General features: G+C 36.7%; 1 protein-coding gene and 1 long non-coding RNA gene across 3 annotated transcripts in view; both read left to right on the top strand.

Annotated features, from left to right (window-relative positions):
* The window catches only part of LOC143251053 (uncharacterized), a 29,365-nt gene extending 9,729 nt beyond the window's left edge, over positions 1-19,636 (top strand). The window contains exon 3 of the long non-coding RNA XR_013028470.1: positions 19,350-19,636. This is a non-coding gene — a long non-coding RNA (uncharacterized LOC143251053). The remainder of the gene's footprint in view (positions 1-19,349) is intronic.
* Positions 1-24,908, top strand: part of LOC143251046 (potassium voltage-gated channel protein Shal-like) — a 456,480-nt gene that overhangs the window by 166,082 nt on the left and 265,490 nt on the right. The gene's annotated exons all lie outside the window — the stretch shown is intronic.

The following is a 24,908-nucleotide window of genomic DNA, read 5'->3' as shown; positions in this document are numbered from 1 at the left end:
AGGGAAAATAAAAATAAAAAACATTTTTTAGCATTTAATGGGGAAAATGTGGGCAATATGAAACTAGCCTAAATACCAGCTGGTCAAAAAATTTTAGACTATACTGAAACGAAGCGTTAATCGGTAAACACGTAACGAAATTTAGTCATTTGTGTTCAAGCATTAGCGTTGTCAATGTCTCTCGCTGACATCTCTTGTGTTACATTAAGTGAAAACATGGCAAAGGCTAAAAAGTTTGAACGTGGCAGAATTGTCGAGTTGCAAAAGCAAGGTCTCTCTCAACGAGCCATCGCTGGAGAGATTGGGCGTAGTAAAACTGCTGTTGCAAATGTCTCAGAAGACCTTGAGAGATACGGAACGAAAATTTCAAGTGGTCGTGCCAAGAAAATTTCGCCGGCGTTGAGCAGGAGGATTCGACGAGTTGTCCGGCAAGACACCAGCCGATCGTCGAACCAGATTAAGGCCCTTACGGACGCAGAATGCAGCTCAAGAACAATAAGACGGTATCTACCAGAGAAAGGCTTTAACAACCGTAAACGTCTTCAAAGGCCACGCCTTCTTCAACACCACGAAACAGCTCGGATCAACTTTGCTGAAAAGCACCAAAAATAAGACGTAGAAAAGTGGACGAAGGTTTTGTTCTCTGATGAGAAAAATATTTAACCTGGATGGCCCAGACGGCTTCCAAAGTTACTGGCACGATAAGGATATCCCACGGGAGACATTTTCTACACGACACAGTGGAGGAGGTTCCATCATTATCTGGGGTGTTTTCTCCTTCCATGGAACAATGGAGCTTGAGGTTATACAAGGGCTTCAAACAGCAGCTGGCTACATTGGCATGTTGGAGAGAGCATCCTTATTGACTGAAAGCCCTCGCTTGAATGGAAATGACTGGATCTTTCAGCAGGACAACGCTGCAATGTACAATGCCCGCAGGACAAAGGACTTTTTCATGGTGAATAATGTGATTCTTTTGGACCATTCAGCGTGTTCGCCCGAACTGAACCCTATTCAAAATGTTTTGGGGGTGGATGGCAAGGGAAGTGTGTAGAAATGGACGTCAGTTCCAAACAGTGTATGATCTCTCTGAAGCCATCTCCACCACTTAGAATATCACTCCAGCCAGCCTTCTGCAAACGCTTATATCGACCATGCCAAAGAGAATGTTTGAAGTTATTCGCAAAGACGGCCGTGCATTTCACAACAGAGAGCTCTTGTTGGGCATTTCCTACCCTGTTTAGGACTTCTTTTTTGGTATGGTCTTAAACTTTTGACCAGCTATTATTCAGGCTTATTTCATAATGTTCAAATTTTCCCTGTTTAATGCTGAAACAGTTTTCTTTTTCTTATTTTCATTTTTCGAAGCTCTTCTCAAGTGGTTCAGTTTAACAACGCAAAACGCATATTTTTTCTTTATGTTTATTGGCCTTAAGATTTTGGCCAGCAGTGTATATATATATATATACAATTGATTATTTTATTGGATATTTAAATTAAAAACTGAAATCCCCTTTATCAAATCCAAACATCAAATTACCTTTCCAATCTAAGACTCTCTTTCATACGACGAAGTCCGTAATGTACGGTATAATGTGGTAAGAATACACCGTTGAAATATCCAAATAAAACAAAGTGTTTAGTAAATTACAATCGTATCAGACGTTTAAATAATGCTACGCTATTTTACATCAAAGTCGGATGTAAAATCTTTCCGTCTCTTGGAATAAAAATTCTTCACTTCTGTAAGAAGAAGTCTAACATGGTCCAATGGATAGCATGCCGTTCACATCACGCAACCGCATACACAAATATATATATATATATAAATAGATTATCAGTTACCCATAAAAAACGAAGGCTAAGCATGATCTAGTGGTTAGCATATCAGCTGTTGGATGGAAGGTCTAAGGTTCGAGCAGCAATACCCCATATACGCACAACATTTCAGCTGTGAAAGTCAATATAAAAACTGGACTGAGAATAGTTGTAGGTGGTGGGTGCTACTAATTTGCTTCCTTTCTGCTGAGTATTAATTCTAAACAAAGGATGATCACGTGTAAATCTTGGTGTATCTTCACTGGTCGTTTAATCCAAGTATTTTTTTAATACAGTTCAAGTTGACAATACCACATGCCACAGAAGAACAAGAGGTACGTTACTTTAAAAATAAAAACAACAACAACATTAAAACAGAAATTAGAGGAAAATTATAGATTGTAGATATATGTTGACAAAAGGCTCTTCGTTAAGGCTCTACATTAAGCCCATGGACCTTGATGTGGATAAAAACGGCTCCAATGTTTAAGTCAGTTGACTTAATTTTATATCTTAGCGATTACTGTCTTAACGAAGAACCTTTCATTTTGAAACAACATTAAACGAATTCAAACCTGGAATGACAAACACAAGAAGGAATGCTGCTGTTTTAACCTGTTCAGTGCCGTAGACGAGATAACTTGTCCAAGCCGATCGGTAACACAGTGCCACAGATGAGTTAATTCGTTCTTAATAATACCTAACATCAATGCTAGATGTCAGCACCATAGATGCATTTGACCTACTTACAAATTGTTTCACTTTCGATCCAAAATGGCGTCACGAAAAAAGTTACAAAATGATGAAGCATTAGAGTTGTATTTTGAACTTGGTTCGGAGTTTGAAGATAGCAGTGGCGATTCAGAAGATTCGGATTTTGAAGATTCTTTGAGAAATACGGAAATACAAGGCTCAGATGTTGGTGAAGATGATGATGACTGGCCATCAACCAGCACTGGTGAACGAACGATAAAATCAGGAAGTATACATACTATTGCAAGTCGTGGTAAGAACAGTTCCAAGAAAAAGTGCCCTAATGACAATGATTGTAATGCTGAATCCTTTGCTGCTCCAGTTATAAATCCCTTCTCAAGAAATCATGTTGTCCAGTACGACGATTTAAGCTCAAAGCACTTTCATTGTTTTCAAAAGTTCTTTCCTCCCACAATTGTCAACCATATTGTAACAGAGGCCAATAAATATGCAGAAACTATGATGGCCCGCGCTGATTTGAAGGAATATTCTGGAGTAAAATCATGGAAGCCAACTAATGAGAAGGAAATGTATGAACTTATGGGTCTGATAATGCTAATGGGCATAGAAAGAAAACCAACTATTTCCATGTACTTCAGTACCGACCCTTTGCTTGCCCCACTCATTTTTGGTCAGTGCATGTTAAAAAACCGGTTTCTTTTCCTGCTATCGATGCTACACTTTGCTGACAATACCGAGGAAAATATTGTTGACCAACGACAGCACAAGATACAGCTAATTATTGACCATTTACGGGAAAAATTTAGAACCTCATATGTACCAAACGAACATGTTTGTATTGACGAATCTTTGATACTATGGAAGGGTTGACTGGGATTTCGACAGTACATTCCATCTAATGGGGCCAGGTTTGGTGTTAAAAGTTATGAGCTATGTGAAAGTGTAACAGGCTATGTTTGGGACTTTTTCATTTACACTGGTGCTACTACACAGTACATCAATAAAGAGGGCGGACAGGGCGAACGTGTTGCACGCACATTGATGGAACCATTGTTTAGACAAAATTATAAGCTCTATTTGGATCGTATTTTTACAAGTCCTATATTAACGAAGTCATTTGACCTTCTTTGCATCAGCGTGACATATGTAACATGTATTGTAGCTACACTAATGATCAAAATATGTATCATGAAGTACGGAAGCTGGAAGTCAGATTGGTCATAAAGCACGGAAGCTGGAAGTCAGGTTGGTCATGTAGTATGAAAGCTGGAAGTCAGATTGGTCATGAAGTATGGAGCTGAAAATCAGATTGATCATGAAGTATGGAGCTGGAAGTCAGATTGGATCATCATCATCGTCAAGAAACCACTCTCGCTAATTTTCTCCAATATCTACTATATAAACAGAGTTCATCTTCACAGCCAATCGGATGCCATCTATTAATCTTTACTGAAAGCATTCTGTTGTACAAGATAACTTTAGCAAACCATCCATTAGCAGGGTGATCAAATGATGCAATGGCCAGGGATGATTATCAGTCCCGTCCAAGCCATGGCCACCTTCTGCATATTCAAAGAAGCCATACTGACAAGAATAATATGTCCTTCTCCTACGTGGCCATTATTGTCTTCCCTGAAGTCTGAAGCACATGGGGTTAACATTTAACAGACAAATTAACTTCATCAGCCATTTTAACACCATGTTAAGTAGTTCCAGCATGAACTGGAGTTATAGAGTGTTACTTGTTTACCAAAGTCTTATACACTCTATGTCATGGTCATGCATTTGAAATGATAAATATTAGTACTACACGGTGAGATATGACTGAAAAAATACATAATACTTTTTGAAAAAAAAACTAGTCTTGGGATGCACTACAGCTTCCCATATGAAAGTTTCATTATACATTATATCATCATCAGCATCATAATGTAACTTCCAAACAAAACTCTTCTGAAGGGTTTTGCAGTGTAAAGGTCATGTATTCCACTGCATTTCTTAATTTGAACATTCTTGTCCCACACCGACCCTGAAGACACTGGCAAAGCAGGAGATTACTCTGTGCCCCAGGAGAGAGTCATGGGTGAACAAGTGATATGCAATAACCACTGAAATAATTCATGACCACCAAATCTCTGTTTTTCTCATATAGAATAAACAACTGGTGCCATTGTGATCGGGGAAGATCAGGTCTAAAATAGAGGGTGGTGGAAAAAACATACGTCAGTGTTTACTTCATGATCCTGGTGGACAATTGATGTTATTGTTTTTATCAGAGTCACCGCTAATATAAAAAATTTAAAAGTCTAAACATAATTTTGAAAGTAGAACTAATTATTGTTTATCATGTAATGATGAAAACTAATTGTATTAATTTATCTGGTGAATAGCAGTAGTATCTCAAAAGAAAGATGTATTTGGCCTGAGATAATTCCTTGAAATAGCCCAAAGTAGCTTAGTGGTAAGTCTACATCCTTATGATGCTAAAAATCGGCTTTCGATACCCGTGGTAGGCAAAACACAGATAGCAAATTGTGTGGTTTTGCTCTTAAAACTTACCAGTATCAACCAACTATATTATGCTTCAACCCAACTGAATGTTTGCCAACACAATATACATTAGTCCTGATTATGGTAACTATTACCAAAATTAATCGGCTGTAACGAATGGTAAAGATTTCACCTCTCATTTTCTGAGAAAACCATCGGCTTTTTGTTTTTTATCTTTAAATACAGTGAGGCAATGTTTCTGAAAATAAATTGTCAACTAACTACTTGATTTGTGTAAAATATTTTATAGGAATTTTCCACAAGAATTTAATTGAAAGGTTTGATAGATGGCAGCACTAGTTATAAAAACGTACTGAATTTTTGTTTTTCAACCCATGATTAATTAAAAATAAATAAAAAACTTATGCGAGAATAAAATTAATTCGTTTAGATGAAAGGTCAAAAAGAAATTAATTTAAACGTTTTACGCTCTTCTTTATTATTGTTTAATTTTATAATTTAAAAATGGGTAACATTTTGAACGTTTAGAATAACGTGTATAAAATAATTGAGCTTCTCTATGAGGTTCAAAGAGGTTTATTTGTTTATTTTGAATTTCGCGCAAAGTCACACGAGAGCTATCTGCGCTAGCCGTCTCTAATTTAGTAGTGTAAAACTAGAGGAAAGGCAGCTAATCATCATTACCCCCCGCCTACTCTTGAGCTACTTTTTTACCAACGAATAGTAGGATTAACCGTCACTGTATAATGCCCCCACGGCTGAAAGGACGAGCATGTTTGGTGCGAGGGGGGTTCGAAACCGCGATCCTCAGATTACGAGTGGAATACCTTAACCTAATTGGATTCAAAGAGGTCCTAATATATTGATCAAGCTCTTTCATATTCTTCATTTACCCCTACAGATTATAGAAATAGAAGGTCTGAATCCTATGTAAGACCAGAGGAAAGGCAGCGAGTCATCACCACCCACCGCCAACTCTTTGGCTACTCTTTTATTAAGGAATAGTGGGATTCATCGTAACATATGAAACATCCCCATTGCTGAAAGGGCGAACATGTTTGGTGTGACGGGGATTGGAATCGCGACCCTCAGATTGCGAGTTGAGAGCCTTAACAACCTGGCCATGTCGGACCACACCCCGCTAAAGGTATATAACCACTTGTTTCAACTTTGGTTCCGCTGGCATGTGAGTCTGGTCGATCTGGATAGTATTATACGTCCTACATTGTTGGACCTGGATAGCTCATGTGTTTTTGGACTTCTTCATTCTACTAATATGCCAGCGGTGGTACGGACACCGTTTTAAAAATTGCACCATCCCACGATTACAAAAGGAACTGGGGATTGACTGATACTTTACAACACCCCACGGCTAAAAGGGCAAGCATATTTGGTGTGAGAGGGATTCGAACTTCCGATCCTCCGATTAGGAGTCGAGTGCCTTAACTATCTGGCCATGCGGATCCAACGAGAGAGAAGGCACATACGATGCATTTGAAACTGTCCATTACAAACAAGGGCTTTGAAAATTGTGTTATAGGCTGTTTTTCTTTTTAATCTAGAGTTTGTGTTGTGTTGTGTTTGTACTTTATTAAGAGTTTAGGAAAAGATCTGGAAGATATAAAATGCCATTTAGATAGAGTGTAGTAAAATGGCGACTGGTTATTGAACAAACAAATGTGTTAGCCAGTTTGTCTGCTTCTAAGAAATTTACTTTTGTTTTGTAAATTTTCGATTTCTGTTTTGACGACAAGTACATCAACCCCAAAGTGAGGCAATGAACATTTAGTATAATTCCTGAAACTAGGCCTAACTTTAGTCCTTTTAGATGTGTAGCTTCTTGGTCAAAAAAATAAAATGCCTTTGTTATCGCTTAATTGACTGGGCTTTCCAAAAGAAGCTGTTAAATAATGGGAAATGTCGTAAGAAAAGTACAACAACGAACCACAAGGTGTTTCTATGGGCATTACAACCTACTTATTCCCATTTTGAATGACATTACAATAGTTTTGCATGGTATTTAACATGTACGTGGTCTGTTCAAAAATACGCCACTGTTTGAATTGCGCGGCTCCAGTTAGTTCCAGGGGAATCCGCTTGGTGTCACTAGGTTTCCACAGATAAGCTGATTACGACGCCATTTCCCGATTGCAGATATCTTCATTTGTGTATTAGCTACGCGGTTATAAGTGAAGTGCGATTTTTCGTTTGGCGGATTTCAGAATGAATGACTTGAAGAAGCAACGATTTGCTGTGAAATTGTGTGTTAAACTTGGAAAATCTGTGACTGAAACTCTTGCTATGCTTAACACGGCTTACGGTGATGTTGCTATGAAGCGTACGGCATGTTTCAAGTGGCATGAACGTTTTAAGGATGGTCGACAGTCCATTGAAGATAATGAGCGTCCTGGACGTCCTTCCACGTCAACTGACGACCCGCACGTCGACAAAATCAACATCCTGGTGCGGGCAAATCGACGTCTGACTGTCAGGGAGCTTGCTGAAGAGTGTGGGATATCAGTTGGATCTTGTTACGAGAATTTGACCGACAAATTGAAAATGCACCGCGTTGCTGCGAAATTTGTGCCTCAGAACTCGTGAGTTTTTGGCCAAACACTCGATTACTGTTCTTCCCCACCCCCCTACTCACCTGACCTTGCTCCTTGCGATTTTTTCTTGTTCCCCAAACTCAAAAGACCCTTGAAATGAAGAAGATTTGATATGATTCCCGAGATTAAGGCAAATGCGACGAAGGAGCTGGAGGACATTACAAAAGAAGCGTATCAGGACTGTTTCAACAAGTAAAAACACCGTTGGGATAAGAGTGTGCGTTGGGGATGAGAGTACTTTGAAGGGATTTCAGACCTGTAACTTCTAAATAAAGTACATTTTGTTTTATGACGTCAGTCTGCGTATTTTTTGAACAGCCCTCGTATATCTATAAATCATACAGAACAGCAAGTTCAACAACATGAATTGGAAAAAAATGCACTTTAGACCGCCACCTTTAAAGTGACAATGTAGCGTGATAACAATGTAGAGTGATAAATCGATACTTTTCATAATTGAAATATTATAATTTCTGTGAACATATACATTCGTACTTATTGAGTTAAATGAGAAATAATTTGCATTAGTTTCTCCAGGAAGAATATTTTCAATATTCCATCTGAATTTCCTACTACTCTAAAGGCCGCAGTTTTGTTACAAATATAAACAACACCCCCAAAAACAATAGCCGTAAGTCTTGTCCTGGTCTGTTTTAGAGATTTTTAGCACATTATTGAAAAACGTAATTCATTACTTGTTACTCGTTTATTTGTTGATTTTTTCTGGGAAAAATATATAATATAATATTTTTATAGGTGGGAAGAGGACAGAGAGCTCATTGTGTAGCTTTGTGCTTAACTACAAACAAACAGTATACTTATTACGTCATAAAACTATCCCCATAATATTATTCTTGACATGTTATATTAAAAAAATAATACTGTTATAGTAACAAGGCTTAACTCGCAACCAGTGGTTTACAAAATAAATCCAACAACCGAACATTCTCTCGCTTTCAGCCATAGGGACATTATAATGTATAGTTCAATCCCACTAATCTATTACAGTAGTGCAAGAGTTGGAGGTGGCTAGTGCTGACTAGCTGCTTTTCCTCTAGTCTATCATTTATAATCTAAGGATGGCTGACGTAGTTAGTCTTAAAGTAATGGATTCATAATGGAGAAAACAAAGTAATAATAGTGGTAAAGGCGGTTGGCAAAACACAAAACATTCTTGTCCACAGTAGGTTCAGACGTTTCGGATATTCAATCTCCAGCAAAATCTGAATATATATTATAATAATACTTATTAACTAATGCTGTAGTATCATAAATCACGTTAAGTGGTAAACGTAAGAAAAAACAGGCTGTAGAATACGTTACGACTGTAAAATGAATCACACGTTAAATAAGACAATTATAACTATGCTTAAGAAAAAGCTGAGATTTAAGTGTGGAACTTTAAAGTAATTTTAGGCCTAAAGATTTCACTGAAGGTGGAATAAATGTTTTCCGAAATGTTCGAACCTTCTGTAAGTAAAAATATCTGGTTTTGTCAATCGTCTTCATCTTTATTAGTAACCCTTGAGTTCTTTGTGTTCAATTCCAAAACAGTCAATCAATTAATTAGCCCTCGAATATATTTACGTTACATTCAATAAAAATACAAACAATTACAATAACGTGTTACTTAAATAATACGTCATCTCAAACTACGGGGTCTGGCATGGTCAGGTGGTTAGAGCACTCGACTCGTAATCTGAGGTTCGAGGATTCGAATCGGCGTCACACCAAACATTCTCGCCCTTTTACCTGTAGGGGCATTATAAGGTTACGATCAATCCCACTGTTCGTTAGTAAAAGAGTAGCCCAAGAGTTGATGGTGGGTGGTGACGAGTGGTAGTTACCTTCCCTCTGGTCTTATACTGCTAAATTAGGGACGGCTAGCGCAGATAGCCCCGAGTAACTTTGTGCGAAATTCAAAACAACTCAAATCTGTCTTGTTTGTTGTTTTTTGAATTAAGTACAAAGCTACACAATGGGCTATCTGTGCTCTCCCACAACGGGTATCAAAACCCGGTTTTTAGCGTTGTTGGTCCGCAGGTATACCGCTGAGCCACTGAAGGGGGCTAATTTTCTTAATAAGAAAAAACTCGAACTGTCTCAGGTGTATTTTTTCAACGTTTAATCTCCAGCCAAGCGTCCTTTATTAAAAGGGACGAAGAAATAAAAGCTATTGTTTTGTATTTTATTACCTTAATAGCTTAGAAAATGCATTATATTAGAATTAACACTAGAGATTCACTGTCCAATCACAAATAACGATTGTTTGCTCAAGGTAGTTCAGGTACACCTTTATACAGACGCGAATCATTTCAAATATAAAATATTATTCTTCAAAAAAGATATAAATATTAAGCAGTAAACAAGCAGAAAAGTTAAGGTCAGACAAATATATCGAGTTCTGAATTCTGTACACGTATCTACAGGTTTACAGTAGGTCTGGTTGTGCAGTAACTAATCTTTGATATACAGGTATAAAGTAAGTCCGATTGTAGAATGATCCATATTTAATCTACAAGTACACAGTCGATCTAGTTATGCACTACCTCATCTTTGTCTCTGTAAGTGTATAGTTGGTCTGATTGTGGATAGTCCATCTTTGTCACGTGACAAGAAATTATCTTTATGTCTATTTTTTAAATATAATAAAAGAGTCACGTGACATACACTTCCCCCACCCTAACACGTGATTTAAAATGATACAATAAAATTAAATTCCACCAGGATAATCAATTTCACTATCTTGCACTGCCCGCCGCCAACTTTTGGGCTATTCTTTTACCAACGAATAGTTGGATTCACCGTCACATTATAACGCCCCCACGGCTGAAAGGGCGCGCATGTTTTGCGCGATGGGGATGCATACCCGCGACCTTTGGATTACGAGTCGCACGCCTTAACACGCTTGGCCATGCCGGGCCTATTATAGTTTAATTAGATGTTTAATTCTTTCATCTAAATACGCGAAATACGCGAACATAAAACGTACACTTATGTAAATTGCTCAGTTCAGTTGATTAATATATTACGCACTCTCATTGGCAAAGAATTCACACTTTACCGCAACTTTAGAACTTACTTTTATATAAATACATATCATTACTTTGGCACTAATTCCATAAAAAAAACACCCAATAAAAAATCCAAAATATTAACATTGCAATGACTCTTTATAGTATACATAATTCACTACTCAGCGGCGACACTGGTTTAATGATTGTTTGTTGCAGTGTTTGTTTGTTTTTTATTTCACGCAATGCCACACAAGAGCTATCTGCGCTAGCCGTCATTATTCAAGAGTGAAAGAGCGGAGAAAAGGCAGCTAGTTATTACCACCCACCGTCGACTTTTGGGCTACTCTTTTACCAACGAATAGTGGGATTAACTGCAGAATTAGAACACTCACATGGCAGAAAGGGCGAGCATGTTTAATGTGGGAGATTCGAACCCGCTGCTGCTTTAATGATACAAAGAGAATGTACTAAAGGGACACTTTCACTTATTAAAACCACCTGGAGTCGAAAATTAAGTCGGGGTATTTATACACATTGATTTTCATAGATCTATTGAACTGTCCATGAATTTTCGAACCAGGTAAAAAATAACATCAGTCATATCTTTCTACTGACGAAATACTGCCTTATTCAAAATATGCTAAAGCAATAATTTTATTTTTGACTGAAAAGTCGAATCTTTGTTACACTGAGATTCGAACTTTTACTCAGTAACAAAAACTCATTCTAATTTTAAGCGTTTTGATAGTTTGTTCTTTTTACTGTGACTTACCAGTAATTATTACATATAGTATTATTTTATTTCAGTGTATCAAACTATATACGCCTGTACTGTTCCGCAGAAACCTTTCTAGTGTTGTAAGCTCGCAAACATTCTGCTTTTCCACTGGAGGTGTGGGAAGAGGGTATTTTAGCACAAAGTTATACAATGGGCTATCTGCACTCTGGCCATTGCAGGGAGTCGAACATCGAATCTTAGCATTGTCAATATGTAAATTTACCATGGGGCTACTTCCAGTGAAACAATTGTTTGATTAATGAAGGTAATCTCATTGACTTTCACGTCTAAGCCATTGACACAGTTGTCAGCTTCCACACATCCTTTAAACGCAATTCATGGGCCTCTGATATCAACACACTTTTTGTGACAATTAGGGTGTTCACTACAGACCCTAAAGTATGGGTGTTTATCTTCTGATCACTTATCTTTCGTGGAAGCAACGATATCTCCTCACTCAGTTCTGTGGGTCTCCGAGTTGTGGAGAACTGAGGAACTCCCTACCAGGCCTAATGGTTTGATCACATTACGTCACTGTAGGTATTACCGTAATATTGCTATAAATGTTTTTTTTTTTTATCAATTATCAATTACCTCGATGATGGTGAGCGTATAATAACTGCAAGATATTTCCTTGTTTTATACAGTTAGAACACAAAAGTCCCTAATCTATACTTTCTAGATGAGATAACTAGCAGCTTATTTCTCAAGCTGTAATACCTACAATACGTTGTTTTTAGTGTATGATATTGAGTTTCAGATACACAATAAGTAACAAACGATGACATCATTTTGTGAATGAATGATAACTAAAACCGCATTTTTGAAATTACTATAAATAAAACCGTGTTTCTGAGTATATTATACCTAAAACTCAATTTCTGGATTACCGAAAATACATTCATAACTCTGTTACAGCTGAAAACGTTTCTCAGGTTAATTGAAATCGTTGCTTTAAAAAAACACACATCATGTTTTGTAACATATGGCAATAACATGTTTAGATTGTTTCTCTGTTTCTCTTTTGCTTCTTGAAAAGGTTTATCTCACATTCAAATATAGATGAGTCATTCGTAGGATAATTTATTAGTCTAACTTGAAAATTCCTGTCTGGTAATAAGTATTTGTTTTATCATTCAAGGAGAGTTTGACCGTCACGTGGCTCTTTATGCTTTGATCTGAAAAATCTTTGATTGATTTTCCTCACCGACATCAGTATCAAATCAGTATCAGGGAATGGGTAATTATATGTTTTCTGTCGGTAGCCTTGAACTCGTGGAATTTCCTATGATTAAAAAAGAAACCTGTGTCTAAAAGGAAAAAGATGTCACTAGAGACGAGTTGATATGTTTAGTAAAGACGAGTTGATATGTTTACTCGGTTATTAACATTCGGAAATTCCCAACTTGTGATTCACAAAAACGACTAATAAATCTTTTCGCGCTGTTGTTTAGGTAAATAACACATTAGTAGTCTATGTGTTATGATAATAAGTTACGGGACACTGTAGGGATTATTGCAAAATGAAACCGAACATTAAAACAAAACCAAAACATAATGACCCCTAAGGTGTTGGAATAACACTACAGTATACTATCAGGCATTTCTTTAAAGTAACACGACTTTCAACCAAAAGATTTAAAGGTATTAAAATTAATATCGGATATCAAAAACATGTGAAGAAATAACACATATATGAAAAGATAACAACACATAAAGCAGAACGTATTAAAATCACGTTTATAGCAAACATGCTCGCGTATAATTGCAGTGATTTTCAAACATCTAGAAACCCGTATTTCAAACACCTACGTTTTTGTCACAGCTTGTTTTATTACCCGTTTTTTAGAGAATTTTGGAGATAGATATCTCAAATAACAATGATCAGTTTTTGGTGTAAACTTTCCAAAGGTAAATTATTTTTTTTACTTTAAAATAATCTGTAGTTTCACCCATGTCTTTTTTTTTTCTTCACCAGGTTGTGTTATCATTGTTTTGCTACTTTGTATCAACCAGCTAAGCCTAAGTTAGACCACAATTAAACGTGCCGTGATTAGATTGTACTTGTAAATCATGTGACCATCAAAGATGCGTTCCCTGTGACTAAGCTGTAAGTCTAAAGGCTCATAATGCTACAAAGAAAAACAAACCCAACAAAACAGGTTTCAACACGCGTGATGAACACAGCACAGACAGCTAGCTCATTGTGCAGTTTGACAACAAACAACCGAAAGCGAACTGACTTGCTGGTTGGTAAAAGTAGCTCGTCTAGTTCTTGCATGGTTCGCATAAAAACGAAAATAAACAACAACAAGTGTAAAAACACTTCTAAGTTGTCTTAGGATGGGATTTGTAGCACAAAACTACATAACGGGACGATTTAGCCATCTTTACTTAAATCTCAACAGAAAGTTTTAATAACAGGGAATTAATACTTTTCGGCTTCCAAAAATAAACGTTTGGTTACTGGGGTTATCTGTGGATAACCGCCCCAAATATTGAACTGACAGACTAGAGAAAAGTTAATAACTCAACAGTACTCGCTGCTAATTATGGTGCTATTCATTTTAATGTTTACAGTGATATTTCTGTCTAAATTATCATCACAATGGTTTCCAAACTATAGCAAATCATTCACCAACACGATGACATAACACCTGCCATCCTGTGATTGGTAGATTGACGTTACTTTAAACATAACACATGCCATCCTGTGACCGGTAGATTAACGTTACTTTTAACATAACACCTGTCATCCTGTGACTGGTAGATTAACGTTACTTTTAACATAACACCTGTCATCCTGTGACTGGTAGATTAACGTTACTTTAAACATAACACGTGCCATCCTGTGACCGGTAGATTAACGTTACTTTAAACATAACACCTGCCATCCTGTGACCGGTAGATTTACGTTACTTTAAACATAACGCCTGCCATTCTGTGACCGGTAGATTAACGTTACTTTTAACATAACACCGGTCATCCTGTGACTGGAAGATTAACGTTACTTTTACCTCTCACATTAACACCTGTCATCCTGTGACTGGAAGATTAACGTAACTTTTAACATAACACCTGCCATCCTGTGACTGGAAGATTAACGTGACTTTTAACATAACACCTGCCATCCTGTGACTGGTAGATTAACGTTACTTTTAACATAACACCTGTCATCCTGTGACTGGTAGATTAACGTTACTTTTAACATAACACCTATCATCCTGTGACTGGAAGATTAACGTTACTTTTAACATAACACCTGTCATCCTGTGACTGGTAGATTAACGTTACTTTTAACATAACACCTCTCATCCTGTGACTGGTAGATTAACGTTACTTTAAACATAACACCTGTCATCCTGTGACTGGTAGATTAACGTTACTTTTAACATAACACCTGTCATCCTGTGACTGGTAGATTAACGTTACTTTAAACATAACACGTGCCCTCCTGTGACCGGTAGATTAGCATTACTTTAAACATAACGCCTGCCATTCTGTGACCGGAGATTAACGTTACTTTTAACATAACACCTGTCATCCTGTGACTGGAAGATTAACGTTACTTTAAACATAACACCTGCCATCCTGTGACTGGTAGATTAACGTTACTTTAAACATAACACCTGCCATCCTGTGACCGGTAGATTAACGTTACTTTTAACATAACACCTGTCATCCTGTGACTGGTAGATTAACGTTACTTTAAACATAACACCTGCCATCCTGTGATTGGTAGATTAACGTTACTTTTAACATAACACCAGTCATCCTGTGACAGGTAGATTAAACGTTACTTTTAACATAACACCTCTCATCCTGTGACTGGTAGATTAACGTTACTTTTAACATAACACCTCTCATCCTGTGACTGGTAGATTAACGTTACTTTTAACATAACACCTCTCATCCTGTGACTGGTAGATTAAAGTTACTTTAAACATAACACCTGCCATCTTGTGACCGGTAGATTAATCCTACCCTGACTAAATGTACTTGGTAGGCTTGTCCTAACCATATACATAACGTTCACTATTCTGATTCGTCGGTTTTAGTAAGTTAATTCTATCTTTAACCAACAAACAGGACCATAAAATATATATTCATGCCAAACTATTTCACTGATTGTTGTAAAACCCAAAGATTCACATTGGGCTGACAATGCTCTTCTCACCGCAGTTATCGAAACCCGAGTTTGAACGTTAGGTTTACTGACGTACTGCTATATAGTAGTGGGAAGGAAAGGCAATATATAATAAAGTATATGTTTTACGAGTAACGACATTCTTAGATACGGTTATATTTACACTATATAAAATGTTTAAACGTTACCCGGAACTTGAGATGTAATAAAGTAAATCCACACCCCATCTGCAGTAAATTTTTATGAAAATCCCCTAACTTTGTGACTATGTTATTTGATGATTGAATGTATTCTGTTATACATCAGTCTCTCTTTTATCTAGACTGTTTCCCAAGGTAAAAATCTGATTTTTATACGGTTTAGATCGAAGTTTAAAGACAGTGATTGTTAAATATAGAGTTTAAGAAGCTCAGTGGTCAAAACAAAGAAGAAAAAAATTGTACAATCGAACAAAGTCAAAAATAAAACAGTTTGATTGGCTGACGTTTTAGCACCAGTTAAATTTATAAAAATACAGAAAAACAGCAATAGATGATCTTGGCTTTAAAAAGTTTAATGAAAGAAGGTAAGATGAGAGTGTTTCCCACGACAGATGAAATCTATGACGCTTATATTCAAATACACTCATCCAGTGAGAGAGTAAAGAAACGATTTTTCCTCTAACCCCAGCCAATCAAAGTTAAGACTGCAAAATAACCACTCTTTATTTTCGTGAGAAAGTTAGGTTAGCAACATGTAAAGAACGCCTTCCACTGATCCAACGATACCATAAAAATCGAGGAAATTATAACTAGGTATCTTCTCAGTCTATAGCTTTCTTTAAAACTACATTCCTGCCACGTTAAAAAAACAAAATGTGGGCCAGCATGGCCAGGTAGTTACGGACACTCGACTAGTGATCTGAGGGTCGTGGGTTCGAATATTCGTCGCACTAAACATGCTCGCACCTTTCATCCGTGGAAGCGTTATAATGTGACTGTCAATTCCGTTATTTGTTAGTAAAAGAGTAGCCCAAGTGTTTGCGGTGGGTAATGATAACTGGCTGCTTTTCCTCTTGTCTTACACTACTAAAGAGGGACGGCTAGGACAGATAGCTCTCGTGTAGCTATTGTAATCTCAAGGTACAGATTTTTATAGAGAACTAGAATGAAGTCTTACAGGTAGCATAGTCGAAAACATTGTACTAGTTTCTTGTACTTTACTTACCTGACACATTAAAGTCAGCATCATATTAAGATATCAAAAATATAAACATTGAGGATCATTACCTACCTGACACATTAAAGTCAGCATCATATTTAGATATATGAAACATAGACATTGAGGATCACTTGTTACCTATGTGATTCATTAAGGTCAGCATTATATTTAGATATAAGAAACATAGACATTGAGGATCACTACTTACCGACCTGACACATTAAAAAGTTCGTAACACCTAGAAATAAGTCAAATGTAAACAAGACACGTAACATTCCTAATGATAAGAAAAATAATTCATGTAACTGGAAACATAAGTTGTGAAATTTTGCAAGAATGCCAAGTAAACAGGTCTCAAGGTTTCTGCTGCTTTGTTTACGGAATATATTATACTATTTATTAGGCAGCGTGATCAGACTGTGAAATCGAGAATCATGGTTCCTAATCCACTGCTGCCAAAACGTGTTCAACGTTTAGGGTCGTGAGTGCGCTCTAAGAGTGATACTAAAGTCCTACTATTCGTTCAGGCAACGGTAGTCCAAGAGTTGGCGGTGGGTGCCAGTTGCTACCTGTCTTCCGTTTATTCTGTCGTTTCAAAATTGGGCTTAGATATAGAATAGGCAGAAAGTACTTTGTGAAGCAATGTGCTAGAAAATTTGAAACAATCTAAAATATTTATCTATTTGATAAGTGAATATTATCTTAAACATTACAAAGAAACCGATTCTTTTGTAAGTGAAACCTTTTTTCGGATATCATCAATTTCTTGACCCGAAAAATAAAATAAAAATATCCCATCACTAGGCTTAAATTGTGTTTGTTTGTGTTTGCTTATAGCAAAGCCACATCGGGCTATCTGCTGAGCCCACAGAGGGGATTCGAACCCCTAATTTTAGCCTTGTAAATCCGTAGACTTACCGCTGTACTAGCGAAGGGAGGCTAGGCTTAACTACTTGTAGTTTTAACGAAACATTCACGTACAAACACTCAAACACGTTACATATATAGAATTTGGAAGTATGAGATAGTTAATAGTGTGACATCCGGATGTCAGAATCTTACACCACGAAACAGAGTTTTGTTGCTTCAATAGGTGTTCACGTGGAAAACTCACAGAAACAGCCGACGAGTTAGGATATCAGAACCTCAGTGTGTCATGAACAGACTGCGTAAAAAACAAACAAAGAAGAAAAACACACTAATCTGGAATTGGGTAAAACCCAACTTTTCCCTGGGGTGATAAATATTTGACCTTTGTGTGTGACCTATATGCGCACTCCCGTTTTGTTGCCCTGTTGCTCTCTCTTCTGCATCATATATAAACACCTGTATAAAACCGCATAATTATCACAAGCTGTAGACAGTAGAAAAGCAGTTCTTTCAAGAGTATCACTGGTTGAGGCATCTCAAGGACAAGAGGTACGTCTGTGACCGGCTTGGAGGATATATAGGAAAAGCCACCTTATAGGTGTTCAATCTACAAGATTGTCGCTGCAGAAAAGAGCTACATTCTTCAAGAGACCTCTACCGACTAAACTGACACTACGGTAACAGTAAATCGTTTAGTTTATGTATCAAATGTTTAGGTCCTACGAATTTTAGTCATGGATTCTATTGATATATTATTCAACAATAATTTTCTTTCCGATTAGAGTATCTTTTTTTCTTTTTTTTCTTTGAAATGCAATGATTTTCGATCCATCAAATCCTCGGTAATTTCAAGATGATTGCGTAATTGCGGTAGTTTCGCATCCATCCACAAGAATCAAGGGCTTTAATTCATTCTGGTTTAAGAAATTTTATATAAAATCTATGTGCTCTATCGATTGAACCAGTTCTAATGAAAACGGATAAACAATTTTGTAAGATTAAAAAACAAAAATTATATTACTGAGATCCTGGTTGTTTTAAATCATTTATGTGAAGAAACTTAGTTATTTGGTTTTAACTAACAACAATTAGTGTAATAACTGTAACATCAGTGATATTTTTTCAATAATTTCATAATTTAATTTCCATTTTTACTTCTTGTGATATTATTTTGCATCTAATCGTAAAACTGTACTCAAGTTCTCTGCCTTGTCCTCACATCCAATCATTACTACAAAGTGCTTGTGTGAGCGATACCTCTTGGCTCTAAAGGTAATTTCTTTTCAAGGTTATTCTTCCAAAAAGAAAAAATACATAGGAGGGAGCAAATATGAAATTATTTTTTATTTGGTTTGTTTTGAATTTCGCGCAAAGCTACACGAGGGCTATCTGCGCTAGCGTCCCTAATTTAGCAGTGTAAGTCTAGAAGGAAGGTAGCTAGTCATCACTACCCACCGCCAACTCTTGGGCTACTTTTTTACCAACGAATAATGGAATTGACCGTCACATTATAACGCTCCCACGTCTAAAAGGGCGAGCATGTTTGGTGTGAAGGAGATTCGAACCCGCGACCCTAGGATTGCGAGTCGAGTGCTCCGAACCACTTGGCCATGCTAGGCCGTGAAGTTAGTTTACGTTTCAAATTCAAAATAAATATGATGTAACAGGCATTTTATTTTGTACAGGTAGCGTTACGGTTGATGTGAGAGAAAATTCAGGACAGAAACAAGGACGAAGATTTGAAAATATCGTTAAATACATTTGCAAAAAATATAAAAAATACACGTTATAATTACATGTGGTAACTCTCTGTGTTGTACTAGTTTCTCAAATAAGCCTTTTATTCTCAACTATTCAATGTTATATTTGATTTTTTTATATCTTTATTGTTATTTTACTTCTTCAGTTTTTGTAATAATGTATGTATCTTAGGCATGTTTATATAGTTCTTAATAAAGAGGTTTTCTAACTATTACAAGGCTCTGGCGTGTTTCTAATTTAATGCGCGTAAAATCCTTACGTATTTATGTTAATTTTTCAGTAAGTATCAGAAATGAAGATCATCATCATGAGATGTGTATTGTTGTTACAAAAAGACATCAAGCGTCCTAAAGAGTCGCATTACTGGGACCTGCAAAAAAGTATTTTTGTACCAAATTTCATGTGAGTTGTACTTTCTTCACTGAAAAATTGATCAAAAAATGAAAGTTCTTAAAACTTTATATCACCGTTTGGAGCCAGTAAAAAGTACCTATGTATCCAATTTCATGTAACTTGACTGAAACAATGCAAAATGATTAGCCCTAAAATTATGGGTTTATTTAACCTTTTGTCCGTATTAATATGACAATATGTATTTTCAAACCGTTTGTATGTACATGTATGGAACTATTAAAAAATTACATTTCAGCAAAGTCCTTTGCAAATTGGTTAATACAAGACAAAGTAATTTACCCAATTTTCATTTCGATTGCTTTTAATATGATAGTATAGGATCTTAAAATATAAATTTTCGGGTTGTTTGAACACCGACTGAAAAAAATATTTCTGGGTGTATTGAATCGGTGTATAACTCCACCGAATTTCAAGTTAACCCGCTATAATTAAAGGAACAACAACAATAAACAAAAAAATTCAATGTTTCTCTATGAAAACAACCATTTCCATATGTCATGAGTGAAAATTCCTTTACTATTCCAAATTAGTCTTGGTTTCACTGCGTAAACTAGATAACGACAATTATGCCGACATAGACGGTGTTAAAATGAATATTCAAACAAATAAAGTTATTAATTTCTACAATAAAATCCAGTTTGTAAAGAACTCGTATAAAAATTATTAATGGTTATAATCCCTTTTCTTAATCTGATTCACACCATAACAGTTCATGGAAATTGTTTTATAGTTTGGATTGGACGTACCAAGTTTGTGGAATATTTTTCACTTTCCTGGAGGTTGGTAAGTGATTTGATATTGACAACAACTAAATTACTACCATCGACATAATTAAATATCTGGAACTTTAGTTGCTGTCATTAACAAATCGGTTGCCAATATGCAGTTGTTGAAAAATATTTCATAATTTCGTCTACCATTAGGTCACGTCCAACCCAAACTACCATTTTTGTAGTCCAATACAAACAAGTAAACAACAGAAATACGAGTACATACAAGATTTACGGCTGGCTTTATCCACGTTGTAATGGGCGTAAATATAAAACAAATAAGACTAAAAAAATTTTAATTTCGAGGCCTACCAGAATCTTCAGTTTATATCTTGGCAAATAAAAAAAGAAAACCATGATTAACATCATAATGACGAAGGAATTCCCGCATGTATGAATCCGATACTTAAAATTTTCGAGAACTGTGGGAATGATAACAAGTCCAAGTTCCGGGAAAGTCCAAAAGTAACTTGGAAACTTGTAACAAAGTTCTAACAAAGACGCTGCTGATAAATTTGTTAGGGAAATTAAGGACTATGTAGAAGCTTAGGGTTTTATTCCCCAACAAGTGTTCAACTGTGATGAGACAGGCCTCTTTTGGAAGCAAATGCCAAAAAAGGACGTACATCACCAAGGAGGAGAAGTCACTGCTGGGACACAAGCCAATGAAGCACAGAGTAACTCTATTGTTATGTAGTAATGCAAATGGGGACTTAAAACTTAAGCCTTTGCTTGTGTACCTTTCTGAGATCCCGGGAGTTTTTACGAAAAATAATGTCCTGAAAAGTAAACTAAATGTCATGTGGAGGGCTAATAGTAAAGCATGGGCAACCAAGCAATTTTTTATGGAGTGGGTCCATGAAGTGTTTGCCTCAAGTGTAAAGAACTACCTCACGGAAAAACAGTTCCCACTCGAGGCCCTTCTTGTGATGAACAATGCACCTGCTCACCCACTAGACTTGGAGAACGGGTTGGTGGAAAAGTACAGTTTTATCACTATTTCAAAGGTGCTTTGAAGTGATCTCTGACACAGAGTTAACCCTCAGAGAGTTCTGGAAAAATCACTTTAATATCCTTCATTGCTTGAGGATCACAGACAAAGCCTGGAGGGAAGTGTCTCTGAGGACCATGAACTTAGCCTCGAAGAAATTGTGGCCAGACTCAGTAGCAGGTAGAGACTATGAAGGCTTTGAGGCTGAGCCTGTTGTCGAGGATATTGTCTCACTAAGCAAGTGTATGGGCTTGAATGTGAGTGGTGATGATGTGGAGGAGTTGGTGGAGGACCAGAACACTGAGCTCACCACGGAAGAACTCCAAGACTTTCAGAAGGAGCAGCAACAGGAGGCAACTGAGGAAGTGACTTCAGATGAGGAGGCCCTAGGATGTTCCTAGATGATTAATCAAAGAAATATGTGGAAAATTGGGAGAGTTACAAAGTTTCGTGGAAAATTTCACCCTCACAAAGCTGTAGCAAACCGCAGCATAAACTCTTTCAATGACAATGCCATGTGTTACTCCAGAAACATTTTAAAATGCAGGTAGAAACAAACCTCATTAGACAAGTTTTTAGGTGACTCCCCTTCAGAACAATAGTAACACTCCTACTCTCCACGTCCATCACCACCTTTTACTTACACCATCAGCTCTCCTCAGCAAGGTAAAGTGCACTTAAATTTTCATTTATTGTTTTTTATTGTGTTTATAGTTTTTGTGGTTGACTTTAAGCATATGAGTATTATTATACAGATATAAATAATCAAAATTTCTACTTAAAATGCTTCATAATGCGTAATTTTTGGAGGTGTGTGACGGATTAATTTAATTTACAGTATTTTTTGTGGGAAAAATTGATTCGGTTTTCGAACAGCCTTCTGGAACGGGTTAAATTCGAGAACCGAGGTACCACTGTATTTTTCTAATCGTTATAACTATATATGATCCATATCATTTTGTGTGTTTTTTATTTTTGTTTCTGTATTTTTCAGACTGATAAAATGAAACGTGTTCAATTAAGTGGTGCACAAAAGAGAAAACTGGCAAAAAGAACCAACAAAAGACTTTGCATTTAGTGGCCAATACTGGAAAGCTGACTAATTTTTCACTCAACTTACACAACAAGATCTTCCAAATCAAAACCCATCTCCGCCATCAGAAGTCACTTGTACTGCATCTGACTCTGACAATATTAAAATTGAACCAAGCTCCACCCCTACAAGTGCCACTTTGTCCACTTCAAGTTCAGAACATCATGATAACGTTGAGGTGTCACAGGTTTGTTCAACTGGCATAAGTTCCACAACTGATTTTGCTGTGCCTGTAAATTCTTCTAATATCTCCAGTGTTAATGTTAATGCAAGTTGCTCTACAAGACAGTCTGAAATTGAAATAATTGCTGAAAATGAAAATCTACTGGATTATTGTAAAATGCTTCAGTTTACAAAAGATTAAGAAACTAAAGTAAAAGATTTGCCAAATGGCCCATTGTGGTATTGACAGTCTGTGGGTCCACAAGGATTCCAATAAGACACATTGTCAGCAGATAAATCGAGCCAGACTTTTAGCAGTGGCAAATTAGCAAAATACTGTTCAAAAACTTTTCTTTGGGGTAAAAGCCAAAGGTGGCCAATACAAGAGAGAGTGGTTATTGTAGTCACCATCAACAGGGTCAGTTTACTGCTTCGTTTGTAAACATTTTGACCCTAAATTTTCCTCGCGTTTTGTTGAAAGAGAAGAGTTCAGTGACTGAAATACTGTTGTAGTTGATCATCATGAAAGAAGCGCTACTCACTGAGACTCTATGTTAACATACTAAACTCGAAGACAAGGTTTAGACTTACGAAGAGAGTTGGAAAAACAAATTAAAGAAAAGTGTAATTACAAGGAATATATCTTAGAGTGTGTTATGGCTATTATTCGCACGTTAGCTGAACGTGTCTTGGCTTTTTGTGGAACAGATGAAGAATTTGGCTTACTGCAGAATAGGAATTGTTTAATGCTGTTTGAGCTAATCAGTCAGTTTGGTCCGTTTTTAGCAGGGCACATTTCGAAATATGAAAATTCTGGAAAGAAAATATTTCTTACCTATCCAAAACCACCTATAGAGAACTCATTAAACCAATAGCTCAGTAGCCCCATGCGTTTATTGTTGATGAAGTAAGGTCGAAACGTTGTTCGCTCCTCTACGTAAAATATTTTCTCAACCCAAACGAGCCGTTTTCACATATATAGTTTTCTCTACAAGTGGGTTTTCTCGACATTACTGAAGTAATTTTTTCTGCTTATTTTCGCTTGTCAGTTGACATGACGCCAGACCTATAACATATAGATCAGTTAAGTATTGTACTTCGATACGTAAAAGATGGGCAGCCAATTGAACACTTTCTAACCTTTCTGGAACTGAAAAGCCAAAACGGTGAGGAAATGGCAAACCAGGTATTGCAGTACCTACGTGAAGTTTGCAAACTTAATTTTTCAAAATATAGAGGTCAGTCTTACGACAATGCTGCTAACATGTTTGGGTGTTATAAGGGAATGCAGCAAGAGATTTTAGAAGAAAATAAGTTTGCCACACACGTGTGTGCAATGTGCAGCCCATTCACTAAATATGGTAGGCCGAAGTGCTGTTGGCTGTTCTCAAGTAGCAGTTAATGTTTCTCTACAATGTATTTGCTCTATACATTTTTTCAGTCTCAAGCAGCCGGTGGAAATTTCTTAAAGCTTGTTTTAGAAATGAAAGTGTGTTAAAATCCATCTTTGATACCAGATGGGAGGCACACGTTATGGCAAAAACAGCAATTTTGAAGTCTTTCTTTAAGATCTTGAAAGCTTTAGAATGTCTAGTTGAAGACCAGTCATAGAAGGGATACATTAGAAGAGAAGCAGACAATGTTACAAATAAGATGCAAGAGATAAAATTTGTTTTTATGTTGATCATGTGGGATGAGATTTTTCAAAAGTTTCGTCAAGTCAAGTTCTGCAAAATGAGGATATGAACTTAAAACACGTGCAGATCTGTATGGGTTATTAGCTGACCAACTTTAAGTGATGACATTAAAAGATTTGAAGCAGTAGCAAAAGATGCAGATCTGTATGGGTTATTAGCTGACCAACTTTAAGGGATGACATTAAAAGATTTGAAGCAGTAGCAAAAGATGCAGATCTGTATGGGTTATTAGCTGACCAACTTTAAGGGATGACTTTAAAAGATTTGAAGCAGTTGTGAAATAAATACTACCAAATGTTGATTACAATGCAGCTCAAACTCGCAAACTTGTCAGAAAGAAGGTACTTAATGACGGA

Source organism: Tachypleus tridentatus, chromosome 5, assembly GCF_004210375.1.
Source record: "Tachypleus tridentatus isolate NWPU-2018 chromosome 5, ASM421037v1, whole genome shotgun sequence".
Lineage (NCBI taxonomy): Eukaryota > Metazoa > Arthropoda > Merostomata > Xiphosura > Limulidae > Tachypleus > Tachypleus tridentatus.
Note: the sequence above shows the minus strand (reverse complement) of the source record. Positions and strands in the feature narration are given on the sequence as shown.